The 23,066-nt window shown below is 33.3% G+C and overlaps 1 protein-coding gene across 1 annotated transcript in view; it reads right to left on the bottom strand.

Moving 5' to 3' along the window:
• Positions 1–23,066, bottom strand: part of LOC140440117 (uncharacterized) — a 352,003-nt gene that overhangs the window by 226,273 nt on the left and 102,664 nt on the right. The gene's annotated exons all lie outside the window — the stretch shown is intronic.

Raw genomic sequence — 23,066 nt, 5'->3', positions numbered from 1 at the left:
TTTCATTTAATTTGTATAAATGCATTTTAAAGCGTTTTTATGAAGAACATTTGTTCAGAACACACTGTAACTGTAATCGAACGAAGCTGATACTTTTGAATAAAGTGGTAACACTTATTTGACAGTTGCGGTGTTGACACTTTTTATTTTACATTTTACATAAAATAAATATCTATGTATTCCATTTTACATCTTTATACGACGCATACAAGCGGCTCAAATTGTTTTTAACAAGATTATTTTTGAACTATTGTGTTGTTTCTATTCGTTTAAATTAAATATTAGTTTGTTTTGTCGTATTATCCACTTTTGCAATAATTATGTGACCTATTTGATTCAAAATAGATTCAGGATTTTGTTGTACTTTGGTAACTATGCCAACTTCGATTTTTGTCAATGATAATGACGTGCAACGGTAAGTAAATTAGATGGACTATATATATATATATATATATATATATATATATATATATATATATATATATATATATATATATATATATATAACTGTTTTGGATGGGTTGCAGTCAATAAAAGGGCTATTGGTTAACTATTTTTTATCTCGAGCTTTTAATCGTGTTTACAATTATTATCAAGAGCTGCTAAAAAAGACAAAATATCTTACAAAGTTGAACTAGAAAGAAAAAACAATATATATATATATATATATATATATATATATATATACATGTCGGCATAGTATTATGAAGTTTTTTTGATGGTTTTCCCTCATAATTTAATATGGAATCACTAACAGGAGATTTTTATTGTCATCATGGCATGTATTTGTCTTTTTAAAGACGAATTACATGCTTTGATTTTTTCTGACGGATATTCTCACGTTAAAGTTGATTTCATGTAATCGAATGAACTATCTTACAAGTAAAGTCGTCCCAGGAACGCAACTTAACAATATTGGCAATATCATATTAAAGTCTTCTACTTTAAAATGTATAATATATGTCTGAATTGTCAATATAAATGAGTCAGATAAAATTAAATTATCAGAAGAATTTTTTACCAAGTAACAAAAAAACAAAATTTGTTTAATTTACTAATGTTAGTATTTTGAGAGCGATTTCCGAAGTGGAAATTGAAACGTCATTAAACGTACTTTAACCTTTAATTGTGGCTTATTCCCATTTAAATAGTAATTACTTTAACATGCCACAAGAAAATAGCTTCGGAACAATATATATAGTAATATTCTTTTAAATAAAAGAACAATAATTATATAGGCAAACACAACACAATTTTGTTGGCGTTGTAACAGTTAAACAGCAGATTAGAGAATCGTCGTTATTTTTTATTATTTGGTTAATAGTTTTTATAATACATATTAAACTTGATATATCTAAGGCTTGATTCAAGAAGTGTCAATGTCAGTATTTATTTAATTGGGATATTTGCCTTTAAACATTCTTTTAATATTGTTCTGAAGCAATTTTCTTGTGGCATTTTAAAATAATTACTATTTAAATGCGAATAAGCCACAATTAAAGGTTAAAGTAAGTTTATTGACGTTTCAATTTCCACGTCGGAAATCGTTGAAGAAATTTCGAGAAATTTCCGAAGTAGAAATTGAAACGTCAATAAACTTACCTTTAATTGTGGCTTATTCCCATTTAAATAGTACTTTAAACATTTTGTGCAAACTACACATTTTAATAAAAACATTTTTTGTATGATTTTTCTCACGTTTCAATTTTTTTGATTATTTTATACTTTTTCCTGTTCCAATAGTTTTGACTTCTTTACCCTTCTCTCTTCGAAATGAACAGATTGCTCATTTTCTGTTTTGCTTCATGTTCTTTTATTTTTAAATTATTTGCAATACTTTGCTATATCGAATTTCTATTTCGAGAAAAATTCTGAGGATGTTTGACTTGCTATTCTTTTTAAAAAAAATTCAAATTAAACAATTTTTAACTAAAATAAATGTGTATAATGTACGGACACAACCGCTACATTCACAAATACCGTCCAAACTGGGCAAATTGGCGCGTAAATCTTCTTTGAAATGGTCCAGAAACCGACTACTGACGGATAGCATTCGTGCGGGTTGACTTTATGTGGGGACATTTTCACACCTGAGCATTTTTACGCACACAGCGTTCGTGCGAAAAATTTTTTTAAGTCAGTATGCGCCTTTACAGTCTCCAAAACAAACTGCAGCAATTATATTTATAGATATGTTGGATAATATTCAAAAACGTTATGTTAAATAAAACGTTACAATAAAACGTTATATAAAACATATTCACTTTCTGTACTGTTTATTTTGGCAAATACTGTATTTCGGTTTTTAAAATATTTTACATATTAAGTAGCTATGTAAAATTTAAATATTTTCTTTTATAGATTGCTATAGGAATGTTGAAAATGACCGATTGACTTTTCAGTTGCGTAATCTTCCAATTTGGCGATGGGACATGGAACATAGAGATTGTAGAGCTTTTTTGATATTGCCAGGCTATTCCCAAAAGAACTATTTCTTTACACAAGAAGAATGTGAATCTGTGGCAAAACCAATTTGCGAAAAATTAGTTTAATGTCTAAAAATGGAAGGTCTCATGATGTATTATATTCTAATTTGTGAAATCCAAAATTAACCACAAAGCACCATTTTTATGAATAAAATAATATTAATTATGCCTACAAGTGTATTATTAGTACTACAACCAATATAGCGAGTATTATTCCACTAAGTGTGAAAGTAAATGGCGAATTGCGGTACTTATTTCAAATTGCTGATTTTCACATAAAAAACATGTCGAGCATTGCAATTTAATTAGAACGTTGTTAGAAAGTTTTATCAAAAGGCGCTTTTGAAAATTGTCTTATCAAACTCAAGAAATAGGCAGCCGACTTATTCTGATTTAGATTGTTAGAGAATCAATGTGTTCAATTCTCTTCCATATATAAAGGATATGCATTTACTTAATAAATTGCGTAATCAAAAATATCAAAAGATATGGCTGTTTCTAACTGACGTTATCCATCTGTCCTATAGTCAGATCATGTTCCTATTTCGGTTTAAATTTAAAGGGTTACAGAAAAGAATAGCAACAAAAAAGTAATTTAAGAAGACTAAAAGATGTTTTCTTATCTATATACTATATATAAAGGAGACAGGCGCACGTATTCTTTCAGAAAAGCTGAATAAGCTGGAGCAAACATTCAATTCAGAATAATAACTCTAGAATATAGTTGTAACCTTAAACAAGATTAGATAACAACATCTAATCAAAAATAAAGAGAAGAGGAAAAGTTGGATAAATGACAATATACTGCAACTCATGGAAAAAAGAAGAAAATAAAAAAACAACAAAAGTACGTACAAAAATATTCAGAGACAAATAAGAACCGAAATACTAAAGGCCAAAAAAATTGGTTAGAAACACAATCAGCTTATTAAAGAAGGGAAAATAGAAGGCAGACGCGGCCCGGGTAGACGACAAATGACCTGGCTGCGCAACATCAAAGATTGGACAGGATTAGACTTTCAAAGTTTAATAAGGAAAGCCTAAAATAGGGAAGACATTGTAGAGGTCATCGCCAACCTTCGCTAAGAAGACGGCACCTAAAGAAGAAGAAGAAACACAATGTGAAGGGATATGAGTTGTTGGAGCAACAACACCATACATTTAATATGTCTAAAAACGTAAAACAAGCAACTGGTCTTCTGAAACATCATCACAGATAAAAATCAAGCAATATACATACAAGAACTCTTTGATGATGATAATAGGTCCGAATAACCTTTGTCCTACATATTTATGTAATGACCACTTACCAATCACATCAGATGAAGTGAAAAAAGCAATATCACAACTAAAAGATGGCAAAGCTTCTGGACCTGAACAACTAACAAAAATATTCAATGACATATATTTAAACGGAGTAATACTAAAATCATTGCTGAAGTCAACGTTTATTGCTCTACCAAAGAAAAATCCATATCCTGCAATGATTTCCGGGTGGAAAATCAATTACATAAATGGTTCAAGTATGAATATAGATGATTGATTTATTGGAAACAATTTGTCTGCAATAAAATTAAAAATTTTACTTTAAAAAAATTTAATTTGTGCATTAATTCATTATTAAAATTAAAAATTAAAATCCGTAAACTAATTTTTGAAATCTTAACTGTCAAAATCAAATCTTTCTGTCAAACTGTCTTAAAAATCAGATCTTAACTGTCTTTTCCTTTTTAAAAATTAAAAATATTTAGATCTACTGAAATTTTAATAATTTACAGTCGTTAAGTTGCGCCAAATGTAGGCAACTTACAATTATTTTAAGAAACGCTGAGAAATTATTACACTTAATATTGCCTTAAAGTGACGAATAAAATTTAATATTATTCAATATTAACATCTCAAATTTAAAATAATCATTCGAAATGAATTTCATTGTTTGTTGGAAATCGAGTAATATTTTTTTGTAAATTTATTACTTGTTTATTTCATCAATGCATTATATGGTATAAATTAATTTTAATTGACGGTAATTAGTTTTACTATACACCAAATAAATGGTGATGGCCCAAAAGCTATTTTTTAAATAATAATCTTTCTATTCGTACATATAAACTTATAAACGATTATACAATTTCAAAAACATAAAAACATCAAACTTTTGATTTATAGTTTCACGCTGCTTTATTTTGTATGTGTTAGTATTGAATAATTGATAAATTTACAGAAGTTAAACTGGGATTAGTGAACCGAGTATACATACTATTTTAATTTCATTATCATTCTGCCGTTTGTTCTTTTATTTATTATTAATAACATTTTGCAAATTTAAAATGTTCTATGTATTATTTACATTGTTACCTCAGTTTATTTTAGGAGATAACTTTTAGGTTAAGGTCATTTTCATAAAATTCTATAAAATATTTGAATAAAATTAAAAAACAGGTGGATTTTACTTAATTCATTTTTATATTTATCATGACTTTATTAAATAAATTGAACATGATATCAATCGTATATAATAACCACATGTATGTATATATAATTGAAAATAGTCAATACACAATTAATTAAAGTGTTTTTTGTTAAAAAAAAATTACCTTATTGTAAAGAAAGCAGTAAAGCCTACGCATAATGTATTTTAATTTTTTTTATAGCTAAGAGCATCATTGGCACATACACTAGCATATAATTTATTTCTTTTCGTCACGACGTAGAGTCAACTGTTATCGTAAGAAAAGTTCTTTCTGCTAACTTCAAAAGTAGAAATGAATTTCATTTGTTTCTTTATTTTCCTTATCGCTTTGAGCGCCTTAGCTTATAGCCAGATGTATGCAAAGCGTCAAGAGTATGCCGTAGAAAAGATTGCTCCATGGTGGTATCAGAGTCAATATTATGAAAATCGGTCATTCGTATCAAAAGGTAAACTCATTAAATTATTGTAAAATATCCATATTCACCCTACAATTTTTTATTTATTATTTTAATATTAAAATGCCACGACTTATCCCACGTTTTTTAATTAAGTTAATACATTTTTTTTTTTTTTTACTAAAGACACAGAAGTGTACTTACATTAAAATCTGGTCAATAAGACCAATTATCAATTTGTTTCTAACTTAAATTACTAATGAGATCTTAAAATTAGGTGTCTACTCACTAGTATCTTTCCTATTATTTCTAATAACTAGCATTAAATTTAGCATGCATACTCGCACAACACTTTACTCTGCTTTTCACTCACTCATACCAATTCAAAAGGCTTTGTTGTTTTGAGCCTTCTCTCTAGGTTCGTATTGTCGAAGAGCTGGATAGCCTCGACGTTTACATGATGATGGAGTCGTTGTTCATGGCTCCCTGCAAATTTCTTGATTATCTGATTGACGTCTTCCATCTTGAGGTCCCGGTGAAGGTCGTTGTTCCTAACGTACCAAGGCGCATCTACGATGTTCCTCAGTACTTTATTCTGGAATGTCTGGATAACTTTGATGTTACTAGGCTTGGCACAGCCCCAGAGTTGGCAGCCATAGGTCCATACTGGTCTCAGTATTTGTTTATAGATTAGAAGTTTATTATTTATGGATAGAGAGGATTGTCTTCCCATTAACCAATACATTTTCTTGTAGCGGATGCCCAGTTCTTCTCTTTTCTTCTTTACGTGAGCTTTCCAGCGAAGTTTCGCATCAAGAGTGATCCCCAAGTACTTTGCTGATGTTGCAATAGGCACTTGGACATCATTTATTCTAATAGGAAAATTATTAATTCTCTTATTGGTAAAATTTATATGGACTGATTTATTCTCATTTAGCTTAATTTTCCATTTTTTGGTCCATTCATGGATTTTATTTATTGAATTTTGTAGTTTTTCTGTAGCTTCTTCGACGGTGTCACTTACCGCTAAGACAGCAGTGTCATCTGCGAAGGTAGCTATGGTGTCGTCTTCTAGTTCAGGTATATCACACGTGTATATTAGATATAGGACTGGACCCAAAACACTCCCTTGTGGAACACCTGCTTCAATATCCTTGAGATCAGTGTATGCATCTTCTTGTTTAACTCTAAAATGTCTGTTCGCTAGATATGATTGTAATATATTTGAATATTGTTTAGGCATGAATGATTTAAGTTTATGTATCAAACCCTTATGCCAGACTTTATCAAACGCCTGTGCCACATCTAGGAAGGTTGCAGAACAGACTTTTCTTTTCTCTAATGATCTTTCAATTATAGCAGTTATTCTATGCACTTGGTCAATTGTCGAATGCTTATTTCTAAATCCAAATTGATGATCTGGAATTATTTTCTTTTCTTCAATTATTGGCAGGATTCTTCGCAGGAGGAGTTTTTCAAACACCTTGGACATCACAGGTAGGAGTGATATTGGTCTATATGATGTCCCCTCATTGGGGGGTTTCCCAGGCTTTGGTATCATGATCACCTCAGCTATCTTCCATAAATCTGGAACATATTGTAGTCTAAAGGCAGCATTTATTAAATTTGTTAATTTTACGATAGCTTTTTTTGGTAGATTTTTTAGCAGTCTTCTGGTAATGAGGTCATAACCTGGTGCTTTATTTGGGTCGATTTGTTCTTTAATTAACTCAGCTACTTCTTTTGGGGAAGTTAGCTTGATATTCTCATCTATTTGCTTTAGTTCAGGCCAATCCTGGTCATCGTCTTGGTCATCTTGCAACTTAAATGTGTTCTCTAGATGAGTGGCAAATATCTCTGCCTTCTGCTGATTATAAGTTAATACATGAAACTAAAAAAAAATGTTTTTATTATTATACCTTGAATGAATTTTTCTCTAAATTTCCTTGATAGTTGTTTAGTTAGCCAAAGGTTATCAAATGTATTATACACTCATGGACAAAAATATCGAATATTTTGGAATTTTCTAATTTTTGTTTTTTCAAAATAAATTCTGGTCAATCAAGTCGTTTATTGTAAAATAGAGTTTATTTTAACAATGTTTAATGAACAATTTTAAGTTTTTATACGGAGAAAATTGTGAAAAAAATAAATGTTTAATATTAGGTAAATAAGGTTATTTTACTCTAAACTTAAATGATAATTTAAATTGCTTAAACAAGTCGTTTTAACTGAAATAAATGATCAGTTACGAGTATTCCCCTCTCTAGCTTTTATTATTGCTTGCATATTTTTCAGCGTGCTTGCAAGTAAATTTTGGACATATCCTTGGGAAATTGCATTCCGAAGCTGCTCTATCGTATTTGGAATGGGATTTCTTTGTCGTATGCTGCGTTTTAGGTGATCCCACATATGCTCTATTAGATTTAAATCCGGCCTAAACAGTGGCCAATCCAATCTTCGAATTTGGGCCTCATCAAGATAATTACTCACTATGGCAGCGGCATATGGTCGAGCATTATCGTGCATTAACGAGAATCTCTCATATCCAATGTAACCAACATATGACAAAACATGATCTTGCAGGATGTTTAAACGCACGAATGACTAGTCATCGTCCCAATCACTTCCACAAGTGCGGTACGTACCTCCCAACCAATACCTTCGCAAAGAATTATGCCATCAACTCCAAAACTAACGGTATGGGCGAGACTGCAGCTGGCGAATCGTTTTCCAACTCTTCTGTAGACGTAGTTTTGACCATCTGGCTTCCATAACAGGAGTCTGGTCTCATCAGTGAAAAAAATGTTTTTCCAGTTGTCGATATTCCACTAAATATGTGTTCTTGCAAATTCCAAACGACGAGCTTTATGATTTTGGAGAAGACGTGGAACTTTGGCGAGGCGTCTGGGCTTTAAGTTTGCTTCTTTTGATCTTCGTCTAACTGTTTGTGAACTCACATTAACGTGTCTAACATTTAATAGCTCATTTCTGAGGTGCATCGATGTCAATGAACGATTTTGTGTAAAATTAAGAACCAAAACACGGTCATCAATTGCGATTGTGCACCTTGGGCGTCCTTGACCAGGCCTTCGTACAAAATTTCCTGTTTCGCGGTACCTTTTTAGAGTATTCGAAACTATAGATTCAGTTCTGCTAAGACGTCGTGCGATATCTTTTTGTGCATATCCTTCCTCTTACAAAATTACAATACGTGCCACTTGAGCTTCATCACAGTGTCGAATTGGTGTGATACTTATTTTAAACTTAGTTAAATAAAAACAATATTTAATTAAACTTAATAAATTAAACTAAAAATAACCGAATTAGTATGATTTTTGCTTTACGTGAAGAAGGTTTTTTATAATAAAATGTACGAATAACACTCACCACTGAATAAACGTCAAAATAAACATCAAAATATTTCAAACCATTTGAGTACATCAGGCTACTATATGAGTATTATCAGTAATCTAAAATTATTTTGAAATAATAGTATTATAATAATATTATAAGATATAAGATCACGTTAGCCACTTTATCCTTGTAGTTCGATGATATACTAACCATTTGTCCATACTTCTCGAGCGGTGAGGGGAGGCATTAGCGTTGTTTGAAACAAATGTGTAACCTTTAGCAGCAAATCGCACTATTATTGCGATTATATTATAATTATATTATATTTTTATATTTTGCGACTATTTGTTGTAATATTTTTGCGTTGTCTATTTTGTAACTGTTTGTGGTAAGACACAATAAATATTAAATTTTGTTTCTTAACATTTTGTTTATTTTTTTTAACTAACCTTTTTCTGAGTTTAATTTAAAAAAGATATGTTTTGCATTTCAATTAATTATTTCGATAGTTACAACTAGCTGTTGTAATGGTTATAATTAGATACCTGGAAGTGGCGTCCTTTTTAAAATTGTTAGAGGTGTTTCCTGTTTCTTTTTGTTTTGTTTATCCCAAGAGATTCATGACCCTTTGTTTCATTTATTTGTAGTTGCCCCAATCCAACCCCCTTGTCTCTTACTTATCCATGACCATAGCTCTCCTAACAAACCCTGAGTGCCGTTCGCACAAGTAGCGTTTACTTTGCTTGCCCTATCTCCACCCCCATAGTTTGTGTGCCCAATTTTCTACCCCTAATAGTAATACCCCATGTGGTAGGCAAAATATTTCGCTACAGATACACTTGTCAAATCGGCAGCTTTAGTGTGAGTAAGAAGTCTTTTTTCGTGTCGACTAAATTATCTTTTTTTTTCGCTTAATGATAGAAAACGATAAAAAAAATTCTGCGTCATTTGAATCATCTCCTGAACTTTCGCTGCTATCACTATCACGGTCTTGTACAAAATCCCATTCTAGATTTGGTATTTTTTTAGTCTTGTCACACTTACACAATTGTCTGTTTTCGCATTTACAGGAGCAAATATCGAACAACCCACTGGCTTCATTTTTAAATTTTTTCATATTTTCTGTGAAAACCACAGTTTTTCTGAATTTAAAAGGTTTGATGATGTTCCAATATTTATTGTTATATTGCAGTATCATATATACCACTCTTTTATGCACAACGGTAGGTATAGAAGCTTTTGTCCAAACAACTTTGTGTGGCAACAATATTTGCAACATCTCTGGACGCTGGTTCCTTACTTTCATTACCTTTTAATTGTAAGCGTACACTTTGAAAACACCGTATCTAATCTTCGTACGTTGGCAATACACTTGTTTCTTCCGGAAAAATGTCAATTACACCTCCAAAAATATACATAGAAAAGTCAGCACGCGTTTGCTTCGCCATTGTTTTTATTATACCGATTAAACAAATACAATCCAAAAAAAGATCAAAATTTCATAACACAAACTTTACGAAAGCTCGCTTCATGTGGTGACACTTTGATGATCGGCAATCAACTGATACGAGACACAGATACAGTTTTCCTCGCTTAAGCCGCGTTTACACGATGACAATTGGCGAGACAATTGTCATCACGTGGTTGCGGATTGTCGGAGGCTAGTCCAGTTGAACGAGAAGATAGTTTATACTGGGCCAACTATTACCATGGCAGTAGACAGCTAAAACATGGCCGACTTCTCGTCATCTGTGGTGTCCGGTGAGGGAACTGGCCTAAGACAGCACTACTGGCCTATACCGTTCACACGGCGCCAATTGTCGCGACAATTGAGATTTCGAGTGGTGGGGGGGGGGGGATTCACTGGGCGCCGCTCATTGTCCTCAGTCTATTCCCGGAGACAACTTAATTTTGGGCCAATTGTGATGGCAGTTGGCAAGGTTATTGGCCTGAAGTGTTTAGACGAAGACAATAATTTCATGCCAGTCAGTTGTCTTTTGACAATTGTCTCGCCAATTGTCATCGTGTAAACGCGGCTAAGTAGAATTGGCGCGCTCCAACTAAATAGTTTTAACCTGTTCCCAGTTTCAGAAACCGACGTCCGCACCAGTGATAGAGAATATTTAATTTTAATAAACGGGATGGTCGAACTTACCATATATTAGATGGATTATTTTTTTGCAGAATAAAAAAGTAGTTTACTAATAATTTTTCACTAGCCCCAAAAATTAAAAAAACAATCTTTAAGGGCCAGTGGGCCCGGTTAATTATTTTTTAATCCGGTCCAAATTTTGTATAGGAATATACAAACACTAGTTTCAACTTTTGGCAATTAGCCCTGTAGAAAAATAAAAAAAATTGGGTTTGGCCTAGCATACAACCGTTTTATGATAGTTTAACCAGAAATCACACTTGCAATATCTTGCCTGAAGAATGTGAAGAAGCTAATAAACCTTGAGGTTGTGTATGTCCAATTTCTTCTTGCTGTGAGGACTAGGAAACGATATTGAGCATAAGTTGTGACTTTTTCCCATTGTTCCGAATAAGTAAATGCTGCAGATCCTAGGAGTAGTAGTTAAGAAAAATAAAAGAAGACCTGGTGCAAGGCAGTGTATGTCAGTAAAGGAGATTAATATTGGTATGACCCAAGATGGAAAATTTTGAGAAAATAAATCAAATTGGGAAAGCCGACCCTGCATAGGGTCGTATCCCTAATGAGTCATGCCGCTAAGATTTTTATGCGAATAATTTATAACCGAATTCAAAATAAGTGTGAAGAATACCTGAGTCGTTCTCAATATGTCTTTAGAAAGGGTACAGGCAATAGAGAAGCAATTATGGGATTGACACTGATGGCGGAAAGGTAGTTTGAGGTTCAAAAACGGCTATACGTGTACTTTGTCGATTATAGAAAGTCCTTTGACCGCATCAAACACGGAAAATTGATCGAGGTGCTAAAAGAAGTAGGGTTGGACGGACACGACATAGCTATCATAAGTAATACATACTGGAACCACACAGGATGCGTTCGAACAGAGAATGGAAACACCAAGTACATCAACATAGGAATATACATTTAATGTATATGCCGAACATATAATAAGAGCTTCTCTTGAAGACCGCCCTGAAGGTGCCAGAGCCAATGGAATCATCATTAACAATATAAGATATACCGATGACACCGTAGTATTAGCAGAAATAGAAGACCAACTAAATATATTGATGAACATATTATCAGAAGAAAGTCACCGGCTGGGCTTGGACATTAACTTTTCCAAAACCAAAATTCTGGTATTCCACAAAAACCTCCATGAACAAGTTACACCTAACATACAAATAAATGGTATCACCCTTCAGAGTTCCCAAACCTTCATATACCTGGGCAGAAAACTAAATAGTCAACTAGACCACTCAAAAGAAATTAGAAGACGCATTGAAATAGCAAGATCTGGTTTCATGAATATGCGTAAAATGCTCTGTAACCCCAAGCTATCAGTCTCAATAAGATTGAGAACGCTAAAGTGTTATGTGTGGTCTCTATTACTATATGGCTGTGAGACCTGGACATTAAAACAGTATGACGTCAACAAATTCATTTCATTTGAAATGTGGATGTACCGCCGAATGCTAAGAATAAGCTATACCAGCAGAACTACGAATGAAGAAGTATTGAGAGCAATGAACACACGCCCTCATCTGGTCAATACTATCAAAATTAGAAAGACGTTCTATCTAGGACACATAATGCGCCATAGGGAATTTGAGCAGCTGCAAATAATATTAGAAGGCAATATTGAAGGTAAAAGGGGCATAGGACAAAAGAAAAAATCTTGGCTACGAAACATCAGAGATTGGACCCACCCAAAAGAAAGTCAATTAATTCATCAAGCCCAGAATAGAGAGAAATTTGCCATATTGATCGCCAACCTCAACAGAGAAGGCACTTAGGAGGAGGAAGACCCTGCATAGGAATAAAAGTACAGAGAATCTTGAGTACCTAACGATTGAACTCGGGTCGGTGGGTTAGGTAAGTCAGTGCATAACTACTGAGCTATGATCACGTTGACTACTTTGGAAAAATCATGATAATATTAGGTGGCCGAAACGTAGTACTGGCCCTTAATATCCTTGTATGACGTAGGTCGAAAAAAAAAACAGAATACTTAGCTATACATTAAGTTTTACTAGCAAAATATAAAAAGACTATTAAGACAATTAATATTAGAGTGAATGATCGTCAGACTCACGTCGATACAACGTTGAGTAAGTTCGGGGGACACCATATCGCCGTAACCGTTAACTACACTTTTGGAATATATATAAGTTTAGCCAAATAAGGTTTGCAGATTGCAGATGATATAGTGTTAATAGTTTATAGGATAGATGAGGCCAAAGAACTTTTAAAGCAGCTCTACCTTTCCTCGCTAGAAGGGGATTGAAAATAAATATATCTAAAACCCAGATCATGTCAAATCTTGTAGTTAGCGAATATATAAATGTTATTACCGTTATTAATACATAAGATTGAAAATACTTAATGCCCGATTGCTTAAAATAAGAAAAAATAACAAAGTCAAAAAGTCCATTGTCCGGGTAAAGGTTAACATTTTAGAGGCTTAAACCATGGTCTGTTCTAGTTATAACTATATAGTTTATTAATAAAAACATTTAACATTTCTTCAACCAATCTAAAATAAATGTCATAAAACAATAAAATTCTATTAAAAATATTTTTTGTTGTAGATTGCTTTAGAGATACCGAGGACGCCCGAATTGGTGCCGGGTGCTATGGTTTGTTTTATGTATGGCGTTGGGACATGAAAACTCGATCTTGTGTATTATCCCTCTACGGAGGTTGTCTTCCTACAATGAACAATTTTAAATCTGAGGAGGAATGTAACAAAATAGCAAAGCCAGTTTGCCAACAACTAGTAGAAGATCTGGAAGATATAAATATACTGGATATACTTGATTTCTTCATTTATAAAGTACAAAATTGATTTTTTAACAGCTTTTGTCATTATTTTCATCTGTAATATATTGTGTTAATTACAAAAAAATATTTATGATAATAAACCTATAAATATAACTTCCAAGATGTTTACAAAGGATTTTGACGTAAACAACGTATTGTAACCATGAGAAATCGAAATTAACTTATTAAGCGAACGGCGTACCCCCAAAAAGGCTAATGATTCTTTGGCTATCGAGCAAAGTTTGGTACCAAAATGTTCGTAATAAAAGTGTGCTAAACATTTGTTAATAAAATTTTTTGATTAAGATATGTTCAATATGAGTGGATGCTTAATTACCCTTTCACTCGACGTAAGAGGTCTCTTGTGACTCATCTCTAGGTTAAAATTGTCTCTCCAGCACAGTCCCTTTTTACAGTCCATTATTAGCTTAGGTGACTTCTACAAAGTTGTAGGGTCTGAGTTGATAATGCTCAAATGTATTGTGTAGTATCACCTATTAACCTGACAGAATCTGCAATTCGCATTTTATGTCTGTCTGATTTAGTTCTTGTGGTTCTTCAAGCGACAGTGTTTTGTTAGGAGACCTACGATAACTCGCAGATCATTTCTGTTCATTTCTAGTAGTTATTTGCATCTCTTCTTCCTTGGATAAGTTCATAAATACAATTCCCTAAATGTTTGAGACACACTTGTTTGTACCAGTGGTTACGTTAGTAAAGAGGCAGTAACAGTTCGAGCGCAAAACAGGTCATTTTCCCATGTAAATCTCCATAAAAAAATCTAAGGTCCATTCTGCTCATTTTTGGCTCTTTTCGAAGTGGAGGCGCGACCGCTCGTCGGATCGCGACGTATGAGGGGTCAAACGAACGGGAAGGAGACGGGGAACACGTAGAGGGAAAAAACAAAGATGGCGGCATAGTCAAAACGGCACTATAACGTATCTCCGGGTCTATTGGTCCGATTGCAAAGTATGAGGTGTCAAACGAGCGGGAAGGGGACGGGGAACACGTAGAGGAAAAAAACAAAGATGGCGGCATAGTCAAAACGGCACTATAACGTATCTCCGGGTCTATTGGCCCGATTGCAACGTTAGAAATAATATTTAGAAAATTAAGATCTATTACAATTATCATATAATATAAAAAAACGAAAAGCGAAATGAAATGGTGAAATAATGACTAATAAATTCTGAATTACAATACTTAAGATTAGCACATTTATAAAAGATGTTTAGATATGACCACTGGCAAATTAATGAACCGTTCTGGTTAACTCCAGAGCTATGTGTTCGTGCAGCCTCCTAAGACAATCGATAACTTAATGGCCTTCTTCGATTTAGTTTTAAGTTCGTTTTTCGATAGCCTGTCTCTAAACATGAGTCGGAGAATTTCCTATTTTTAAAGATAGCCTAGAGTTATTAACCGCCAATAATTCATTTGAACGCTATACAACATAGTAACTAATGAATTTACACCAAAGTGTCGATGTCTTAACATAAAAGATGTCCATCAATAAAAGATGTCTTCTAAACCATGTTAAATCATGTGCTGATCTTAATAAGTTAAGTATAATTATTAAATAAATTATCATATTATGTAAATGACTTCATTCATACTAACTGTTTGTCCTATACTAACATAACCTCTCCCGGCGGTCGTGTAGTCGTACCTTCACGTTGGTGACTGCCGTTAAGAATAAATTTTTGTTTTTCAACAAATGTTTGTTTGAACCGAATTGACTACGTTCCTTTCATGGCATGCTTTTAATCATTTTTAAGCATGGCTCTATATTCGTTAACTTACTATCATTCCTTTGCTTAGATACTAACAACAGTTCATTACTTATACATTTACCCATTACTTATTACATTTAAGCATTACTTATTGCTTGACTGCCCTTGCTAACATTTTTATGTAGTATGTAAAAAATATAGTATGCAGCTCGTTACTTTTCATGCGTTACTGTGAAGATTATAGAGTGGATGAATGTTGGTTTGGTCATGGTGTAAGAATGGTAAACGTTCCTATTCGTTTTATTTCCAGCTATAGCCGCTGCTGTACGTTATATTCATTTGATACCTCATACGTAGTAATCAAGTTAATAGAACCTGAGATACGTTATAGTGCCATTTTGGCATTAATTTTGTTGCTTGTTTTTCATCTCAACGTATTCGTTACCCCATCCTCTTTCATTTGACGCCTTATACGTTGCAATCGGACCAATAGACCCGGAGATACGTTATAGTGTCGTTTTGGCATTGATTTTGTTTCATGTTTTCATCTTGATGTATACATTATTCTCTCTCACCTTTCGTTTAACGCTTCATACGTTGCAATCGGACCAATAGACCCAAAGATACGTTATAGTGCCGTTTTGACTATACCGCCATCTTTGTTTTTCCCTCTACGTGTTCCCCGTCCCCTTCCCGTTCGTTTGACACCTCATACGTCGCGATCCGACGAGCGGTCGCGCCTCCACTTCGAAAAGAGCCAAAAATGAGCAGAATGGACCTTAGATTTTCTTATGGAGATTTACATGGGAAAATGACCTGTTTTGCGCTCGAACTGTTACTGCCTCTTTACTTACGTTTTATCTGTTCCATTCAGTCTGATATTGTTGTTTTGGATGTGCTTTTTGTTATACCAACGACAGGTTCTGGGCCTCTAAATGTTTCTTTTGCCTCTCCCCTACCAAGTTAATCTGCTTTTTCGTTTTCTTCAATACCAGTATGTCCTTGCCCCCAGAATAGAATTACTTAGTTACTTTTTCCGATCCGAACCAGTTTCTGAAGGCGGTTCCAAACTAACTTTTAATGCCGCCTGTCTATTAGATATAATTTTTATAGATCTGACTCTACAATTTCTCTTTTTTAGTTCCTGTAGGCTAAGCCTTAGATTCTCTCTCTATGTCCTAGCTCCAACTCCGTCATCGGTTTTAGATCCAAATCTGGATTATTTTTATTTATGTCTTTAGATTTGATCTCTGTATTCTTTTGCCATACTTCCTGGCATCTTATCCGCCTTCCTGTCCATCCAGCCTGTATGCTGCTACCTTCGCCTTCTTCTCCATCCATATATGTAATGGAGGGAGGTCAAGCATGACCTTCACGCAGGCCGCTGGGTAGTCAACATCACTCCTGTAATGATTAATTATGCTTGTCATTGAAACTTATTTAGCTTTTTTGGGTGGTATTTTGTTGATATATAGACGACCATATGTTTCCACATATCCTTTGACATGTTCAGATGGAAAACTTTGCTTTGTTGACTATTTTTATCAAGTAAGCGTTCCATGTAAGCCACTTATCTAGTATTACCCCTAGATATTTGACCTCATTCTCCTCTCTGACAGTTTCTCCATATAGAGCAGGGATCCTCACTAGGATTTCTTTGAGAGCCTAATAGTTTGAATGAAATTTTCCTCAGGGCCGCAAGTGCAAGTGGTGGTATGAAATAACTTTAAAACTATATGACTATAACATAGGTTTATTACAAGTTACGTAAAAACAATATAATTATAAATTATATGGACTGTTTTGCATGTAAAAAGTAAGAAAATGTCTTTTACTTGACTCCGGGAATATCAAGTCTAGAATTTGTTAATTCTTTGAAGTCGACGGGTGAAATATTTCTCAGTCTCTAGAATGGCATCTATGTTAGCAGGTTGGGAAGAAACTGAAATTCTCAAAATATTTTCAACGTCTTCACTAGTTAGCCTAGATATGTACTTGTTTTTTATGAACTTCAGCTTACTGAATGTAGATTCACAGACATATCTAAATGTAAAAATACACAAAATTTTCTGAGCACAGTCAATTAAGTTGGGAAATTTTTCATTTTTAACTGCTTCCCAAAACTTATAATGAGCTTTTTCCTTCTTTTTTTCTTCAAAAATACTTTTGAGCTCTGTATCATTCTGAAGATCAATTAACTAATTTTTCAAATTCCTAGCTTCGTATCTAAAAATAGAAAGATGAGCTACATTTGCTGTTGTTATTGCCCATGGATTTTCCACCAAGCGAAATGGTTTTTGGAACTTCCTGAAGTCACTAAACCTCAGAGATATTTAATCCTTTAGGTCTGTTAACAGCTTCAGTAGTTCAGAAATCTCTTGACTTTCATCTAGATTTTCATCAAACAGTGCTTTAACGGAAGGAAAGCTAGAATAATCTTCATTTGACAATTCTTCAATATACATATTCAGCTTCTGCTCCAGTGAAACCACAATGCTCATCATTTTCATTGCAATGTTATTGTAGTCTCCTTGCAATTTGGTCAATGTTTCATCCATAATGCTCATTGTATCAGTGAGAAACTAAAATTATGAATATCAGGAAACTCTTTATTCTTTGTAGCCAAAAACAGAGTAATCTCATATCGAATGCTGAAGAAATGTTTCAAACCATGTCACTTCTGTGTGGTAAAGAATGTCCCCATATTGCCACATAAGTTCTTTCAAAAATTCTTGAAACTCTCTGTGGTTTAGTTCATTTGATCTTATGACATTCACAATCTTTACAAGTGTTTTCATAACACGGCTGAAATTTTCACAAAATATACCAAATGACTATTGTTATATATGTTTATTGGAAATACTCGACATCATTAGTACGTGCAAATCCTACCCTGTCGCCTAATTTCCTATGAAATTAAAATGGTAAATGTTTTTAGGGTCCATTTATTTTTTCGGGCATGCGTATTTACGAGGTCCACAAGGTTTTGAAACATCTTTACTGGCCGGCCAGTGCCACTGTGGTGGGGGTAAAGATTACTAATGCGAAATGCGGTACAATGTATGGCGTCGCTCTACACTACTGTAATCTGAATAAATACATAAATAGAAACATATCATAACTCGCAAATTTTTGTTTTACTGCCTAGCAGTCTGGGGGCCGCGAAAAATCGATCCGAGGGCCGCATGCGGCCCACGGGCCGCGTAGTGAGTATGGCTGATATAGAGTGATCATCTAGCTGTTATCTAAATTTTATTAGAGTAAAATCGAAGTCTTCAAGATAAAATATAATTCTCTTCATTTTTATTTAGGTACATTTATGTCATAAAGTTGTTAATATACGAGATAATTTAATAATTATACTTTACTCCCCTTCCACTATTTCCCCACTGTTAACTAGGAAAATACAGAACACACGAAAAAATTTTTAAAAAAGAAATTGTACGAAATAGCATTTGCAAGCATTTTTTGTCGAAAACTTTAAATCGCAGAGATATTGAGCAAACTCGCCATTAAATTCAAGATGGCGGCTTATGCGGCGGTTGGATTTCGTCGCGAAAATAAATTTACACTACTATTGACCAAGCCTAAAGGTTGGGACAATAAAACTTAGAGTACTCATTAGGCAAGGTTAAATGACAGCCCAACAGAACTATAGTTTAATTTAATTTTAAAAAAAAAGTGGTACCGTAAGCGATAAAGTAGACTAGCGCGAATCTCCATACTATGTTTTCTTTAGTTTTAAAATTAAATTAATAATTTTAAAAATGTATAAAGTAATTTTAATATTTATTTATTATTTATATTTTAAACAAAGTATATTATATTAAATATTTCAATAAATTTTTATGTTTGCTCCTAACGCCATCTGCTAACGCAGCGGTTCTCAACTTTTTAGCACTGGCGCCCCCTTTGAACACAGAAGAACACAGCTCACGCCTCCCCTCCAGTCAATAATTGGTTGGTTCAAGTTAGAACAGTGAAAATGTGAAACTGACGATGCTAACTCTACGTTAGCAAAAGCTGGGATGCAAAATTAAAATCCAGATATATTTAAATACGAAAGTTTATTTGATGTCTCATTAAACATTGTTTATTTATTTGAGAAAAAGAATAATCAAAAAATCAAATACGCATATAAAGTTGAAAGTCTTTTATGAGTGTTTTTGCACTTTCAATGAGATAGTTGGCATTGTCTGTTCTTGACAAGTTTTTCGATATTCGGTTGAAACTGTGTCAGAGCACACCTCAAGTCACTTTCAACGTCCAGCCTTGAACGGTATTTTGATTTTATATACGCCAATACAGAAAAAGCAGATTTGCAAAGATATGTGGATTAAAACTGGACTAATAACTTCTCAGATACTAAAGCCACTTCTGGGTAAACAGGAAAGTAGGTTAACCAAAAATCTTCCAAGTCCATGTTTGCAAAATCTGGATCTCTGGAGAAAAGGATCTCTTGTCAACTTAAATTCCCAGTTGTCCGAGCTAACATCTGGAAAGTACTTTTGAATTTGATTTTTCAGTTCTTCCAAATGCCGTGATATGACGTCTTTCAAATCCGAAACTAGATGTAGTGGAAGGGTTTGAATATCATTGAGAAGGTCGTTCAGTTTAGTAAAAGAGAAAAAGTTTGGCTTGGAACTCTGAAGGCGGCATTGCCAAGGCGATATTTTCCTATAAACCTCTTAATTGCATCTTATGTGTTTAAGAGGTTTTTACGGCCTTGAAGCTTCAGATTCAGGACATTAAGTGTCTCAAAAAAGTCAGGCAAATAAGCCAAGTAAAAGATATTTTTATCATCTGTAAAACGTCTGTGAAGATCTTGTTTTGAAGTCATTAACAAAATTTCAACTTCTGACTTTAAATTGAATAATCTTGCAAACATATTTCCTTTGGATAACCACCGGACTTCTGTGTAAAACGGGAGGGTTTCCTGATCAATATTCAGTTCTTGACATAGTGCCTGAAAGAGCCTAATATTTAATGCGCTGGATTTGATGTGGTTAACTATTTTAATTGCTTAGTTTAATGTGACGTTGAGAGGTTCAGGTAGTCTGACTAGCTAAAGCTTGTCTGTGAATATTGCAGTGAGAACCAATTATCCTAGGGTTCTTCTTTTTTGCCAATTCCATAAATCCAGATCGACATCCTGTCATGGCTTGGGCCTCATCAGTACATAATTATGCCAATTACTTTTTCCCATGGAAGTTCACTGATTACTAAAAAATCTTCAAGAGCAGAAAATATGTCGATGTCTTTAGTTGTTGTTTTAAGAAATGTTGGAAACAATATTTTCTCCAAGAACCGTTTTCTGTCGATAAATCGACAATAAACCAATAACTGTGCATGCTTTGAAATATCAGTTCTTTCGTCACACTGCAAAGAAAAAAACGATGAACCTTTTAATTTTTGCAATAGTTGATTTTTCAAATCCAGAGCCATGTCATCAAGTCTACGTTTTACTGTGTCGTTTAAGAGAGAAATTTTTTCTACTTTCTTACAACTGTCTTATCTAAGTACGGTACTACAAGCAGTAGATAAACAAGGTTTAATTGGTGACTCACCAATAGTATGTGGTTTCTTGTTTTTAACTATCAAAAGTGCTACTTTGTATGATGCTTTCACAGCTTTCTCATTTTCAACACGAAAATTTGCAGTAGAATCAAGTTTCATACGTTTTAGGCTACTTTTTTTGGCAATAAAAAATGCTGGGCCTTTATCTTTCAAAGAAGAATGGTTTGTAATTAGATGCCGTTCCAAACGTCCGAGGCGCATTGCATTATTACTAAGAACAGCGTGGCAGTTGACACACTGAGGTAAATGACTGCCGTTTTTCTCCATAAAGGTAAAACCATACTTGATATAATTGTCTGAATACAATCTTTTCTTTGGAAATGACTTAGCCATTTTCAAAGCTGTTACACAACACTAATAAATAATTTACAAACGATCACTCTGTTATTAAATAACGATTACGCTGATTGGTACAAACAGCACACAGACGCTGTCGACTGAGACTGACGCGTGAGAGGGAGTCACTGAACTGGAGCCAGGAGTGCATGCAATATAGTGTTGGTAAATATACTTTGCGCTCCTACGATGTTGCCATACATAAGACAAGACAAATACAAAATATTTTGTTTTTCAACAAAATATATATTTTTTATTTTTTTTCTTTGTACACTCACGCCTCTCCTGAAATTCTCTCACGCCCCCCCCCCCAGGAGGGCGCGCCCTTAAGTTGAGAACCACTGTGCTAACATATTAACAAAGCAAACGTTTATTTCTGACAGATCTGTCAAATTCAGACGTATTATTAAATTAATAATAAAATATAAATAAATACTATTTGATAGTAAAGGTTATAGCAGCATAAGATGGTAAAATTTTGGGATTTAGCTCCTTAGGTGGTCCTAAGAGTCCCCTATTGCAAAAAATCTGCGTTTTCGAAAAAAAAAATTTATAAGCCATATTTTGCTTTAAAAAATCTGAAAAAAATTATAAACATACATTTTAATGTCAAAAAACACTATAATTTTTTTCAGATTTTTTTGGATAAAAATTGAGCTCAGGAAAAATATTTGAATTTTTCAAATAATTTTAGGTTATGTAGATATTTTTATAATTTGTCTCATGTTTTTAGTGCATGGCTAGTATGTTTCAGTCCAAAAATGCCCAAATGGGAGTTTATGTGCCTAAAACATGGTGGAAATAAAAAAATGTTTTTTTTTTCGAATTTTGAGTATGTTACGGAGAGCAAATGGCAAATCTAACCACGCCATTCAAAAGTATTTCTTAGTATTTTAAGGCATAAAATAAATACTCGTATTCATAATTTTTTTCAGATTTTTTAAAGCAAAGGCCAACCACTGAGGGGCCACCTAGGGTGCTAAAAATTTAGCTGCAAAGGTTTCTTATATGTCCTTTCGAGTGCCCAATCTCAAATAAGGATCTAGCCGTTATGACATGATTTAAATTTTGACAATCGTTTAATCGAGTAATACTTTTTTGTGAATTTATTATTTGTTTATTTCATCAATGCATTATATGGTGTAACTAAATATATTTTTATTGACGGTAATTAGTTTTACTAAACACAAAACAAATGGTGATGACCCAAAAGCTATTTTTTAAATAGTAATCTTTCTATTTGTACATACAAATCTATAGACTATTATATAATTTGAAAAATATAAACACTAAACCTTTCATTTATAGTTTCACGCTGTTTTATTTGGTATGTGTTAGTAGTGAATAATTGTTAAATTTACAAGAGGTAAACTAGGATTAGTGTACCGAGGATTAGTATACATACTATTTTGATTTTATTTGAATGTTGCCGTTTATTATTTTATTTATTATTAATAAGAGTACGCAAATTTAAAATAAGTTTTGTGTATTATTTACACTGTTGTACACAAGTGTTTACACGTCAGTTTATTTTAAGAGGTAATTTTTAGGTTAACTTCATTTTCATAAAATATTAAAATAAAATAAAAAAAAACAGGTGGGTTTTCCTTAGTTTATTTTTATATTATCATGATTTTATTCAATTATTTTTTTAAATTGTTCTAAAGCTTATCAATGCAATACTTAACTCTGTTAAATAAATTGAACATAATATCGGTCGTATAATAATAACCA

This window comes from Diabrotica undecimpunctata, chromosome 4 (genome assembly GCF_040954645.1).
Source record: "Diabrotica undecimpunctata isolate CICGRU chromosome 4, icDiaUnde3, whole genome shotgun sequence".
NCBI lineage: Eukaryota > Metazoa > Arthropoda > Insecta > Coleoptera > Chrysomelidae > Diabrotica > Diabrotica undecimpunctata.
Note: the sequence above shows the minus strand (reverse complement) of the source record. Positions and strands in the feature narration are given on the sequence as shown.